The following is a 3,716-nucleotide window of genomic DNA, read 5'->3' on the forward strand; positions in this document are numbered from 1 at the left end:
TGTGATGTCACTGATCTCACGTGTTGACTGGGATCTTAACATGGCTCAGTCTCAATCCTAAAGAACAATAGAGAGCTTTGATTGTGAAATCCACTCTCTTGTAATGGATGCTGCAGCCAGCGCCTTAATACTTCCCTTTTTGCTGTGTGGGGATTAGGGAGTGTGTTTTTGTGAGTGCTTGTTCTGTGTCAGTACACCTCATGAAGAAACTCAATGGTGGGAACAGTCCCACAGAGCAATATCACCTTCTGCTGTGCATTTCATTGAAATTACATGGATCACAAAGTTACAATTTTTTTTTTTTTGAATGCACAAATTCACATGCATTTGAGAAGCCCAGAGAACATTTGGATTGCCAGTATACTTACATTTAGCCCTCTATGGTATGATATAGACTCCAGGCAACATGAACACATTTGGCTTGATGTAACAAAGTACCAAGCAACAAATTCATGCTTACTTCACCAAGAAGAAAGGATCCAATACTAAGAAACAGAAACTGATCATATCATCTACATACAGAATTTTGGTTCCTCTTTCAGTAGTTGAGCTTATGTGTTGCCGTGCCACCTTTTCCCCTGTGAAAAGTGTATTTTTATAGCCAATGTTCTTGAATGAAATGTTCCTTCAGGATGTTTCAATAATATTAATTTTTTTCTCTTGTTCCATTATAATATATTTACATTTTTCATTATGGAACAATGTTGGCCTTCAGTCAACAAACTACAAAAAAAAATAATAATAATAATAATAATAATGATAATAATTACACACACACAATAATAATGATAATAATTACACACACACACACACACACATAATATAACACAATACAACATAATAATATAATACAACAATATATATATATTTGTGTTACCTTTTTAGTAAAACGTTTTTCTTCTTCTTTTCCAATGGTGGTAATGTAAACCACAGAGGGTTTACAGGTCCATTACACATTTTTTACTGTAGAGTATAAATAAGCGGCTTAGGTAAACAACCCCAGACTTACTGTGGCCAGACTCTTTGCATTGCCGCTCATCTGCCAAGAGAGCAGGGCAGAAAAAGTTTACATCATGGCCTAATGGACTTATGCACCAACAGTATCTACTCATCTCTTGCTTTTAACTTTACATATTTCACTTGAGCGGTAATAGAAATGTTGCCATTTCTCACACTTGATATTGCATGGCTACTATCATTCATTTACCAAAACAGCTGGGAGGTCTGTAACCAAGCAACAACAGAAATTTATTACGATGAACTGTCAGAAAGACATGATCTTGGTGTAAATTTTAATCCTGAAGGTCATCAATGGGGAAAAATGTGACTTTAAACATGAATTTTAATTCATATGGTAACTCTTTTTAGCATAGCTGTTCATTAAAAAAAAAAAAAATGCAAAAATGAGCACAACCAGCGAAATAATGTATGAATCAGTGACCAATGAAATGAATCCCTTATACCTGTAGCAAAACATCTGATATACATTAAGGTAAAATTGTATTGGGTCTAGAATTTAAATGACTCAACAACAGTTATCCAGCTGCATGGACATGCATGATATTTGCTCTCTTATTTTCTTCTGAGTTTTTTTTTTCTTCTCTAGTGTTTTAGTGTTCCTCAGGGGGTCATAGGGGAAAAAAAAACGTTAAGCAAGATGCAAAAAGGACTTGACATCTGGGCAAACCTGAAAAAGGCCTAGCCTGCCAGTTGTCAAGATAAATAAAGCATACATGCACTAAAACCTGGCCATGTCAAGCAGAGTAGATTAGTTTTAAGGAATCAGGCCATAATTTTAACACATGACATCTTACCACTTTCCACAGCCCAGGCAACTTCAAAGGGAGAATATGGTATTTATTGATAGGCCCATAACTCTAGATCTTATAAAAAAAGGTCAGGTTTCATTAGACAACGCAGGGAAAATAGAAACCAGATGAGAGTTAGTCCACTGGACTCAACTAAGCCTTAAGGCAGATAGCTAGGGTAAAGGTAAAGAGAAAGTAGATCTAAAAAGTAAATGTATAGAGAAGCTATGATCAATGCTTTCAACAAAACAACTTTTTAATATGAGTAATATTACAAGTTGTCTATGTAGTTAATTACAAGACAAAAGCAGAAACACTACCTTTTGTAGCAGAGCATTTGGTTTCATTTGGACCCTTATAAATAGCTCAGAAAAGAGGAGAGTTTACTTTGTAGGGACATAAAATGTCATTGGAGTAGAATACACATAAGACTGAGTGAACTCATATTTCACACTTTTGCTTTTGTTCAACAATGTATTTTTCTCCATGAAGGTCTTGAACATTTCCTCCTTGTGGTGGAAAATATTTTACACAATTAAAATAAAATGGCTTTTTTGTTAATGTCCACACGTACACGGGTATTTTTATAAACAGAGTTTTTCCTTCTTCCGTTTTTAAAAAAATCTCCGTCCACATGAAAACGCAAACGCATAGTATGAAGCACTGTCAAGAGCATGCCAAACCAACAGGTGGCGATATAATCTCAACCGTAAAGCCATGTTGGCCAATTAGAAGCCTGAAAAGGTTTCCAGTAGGCGGAGATAACAGTGCATGGTCCTACGTCACAAGCCAAAATCTCTGGTTTCGCAGTCTACACGACAACACTGCAACTGGAGTTTTTGAAAATCTTCACCCTGGCAGGAGTTTTCAAAAATGTTCGGTTTCAGTGAACTGGTGCTGCGTTTGCATGCGGACAAACGGCCTAACCACATAGAAAAAGCTGCAGTTTTGAAAATAACCGTGTTCGTGTGGACAGACCTTTTTAGCTAGCATTACACACACACACAAACACACAGGTTCTATCAGGCTGTTATTGATTGGATGGAGACTTGCAGTTGACTGTAAGAAGGAAGTGGGTTTTAAGTGTACTAAGAAGATCAGAGACACTTTGATTAAAAATTCCGAGCTCAAAGCAAAACATTTATCTATGCAAAGATAAACCATTCACAATAAACTTCATAACATGCATTTAGAAAATAGATAAGGTGACTTTTCCAGCAGAACATAAAAGTGCTCAAAGTTGAAGAAACAGCTGAGAACATTTGTGACCCTGGACCACAAAACCAGTCATAAGGGTCAATTTTTAAAAATTGAGATTTATACACCATCTCAAAGCTGAATAAATAAGCTTTCCATTGATGTATGATTTGTTATGATAGGACAACATTTGGCCGAGATACAACTATTTGAAAATCTGGAATCTGAGGGTGCAAAAAAATAAAAATAAATGGAGAAAATCTCCTTTAAAGTTGTCCAAATTAAGTTCTTAGCAATGCATATTACTAATCAAAAATTAAGTTTGAATATATTTACAGTAGGAAATTTACAAAATATCTTCATGGAACATGATCTTTACTTAATATCCTAATGATTTTTGGCATAAAAGAAAAATCAATCATTTTGACCCATACAATGTATTTTTGGCTATTGCTGCAAATATACCCCAGCGACTTAAGACTGGTTTTGTGGTCCAGGGTCACATTTAAAGATCTGAAAAATAAACAAATATTTATTATCTATGAGTGTAAGTACATTATAAAACAATGGATGTTTTTTTTTCTTCTTAAAAACATATTTGCCCTCATCCCTGTGGAGGCCATGAGTGAGACATGAGAGCAGATCATTATCTTCTTCACCCTTATACATTCCACACACACACACACAACTCAGCGACCATGAGACCGTTCC

This window comes from Sinocyclocheilus anshuiensis, unplaced genomic scaffold (genome assembly GCF_001515605.1).
Source record: "Sinocyclocheilus anshuiensis isolate Anshui unplaced genomic scaffold, SAMN03320099.WGS_v1.1 scaffold983, whole genome shotgun sequence".
NCBI classification, from domain to species: domain Eukaryota; kingdom Metazoa; phylum Chordata; class Actinopteri; order Cypriniformes; family Cyprinidae; genus Sinocyclocheilus; species Sinocyclocheilus anshuiensis.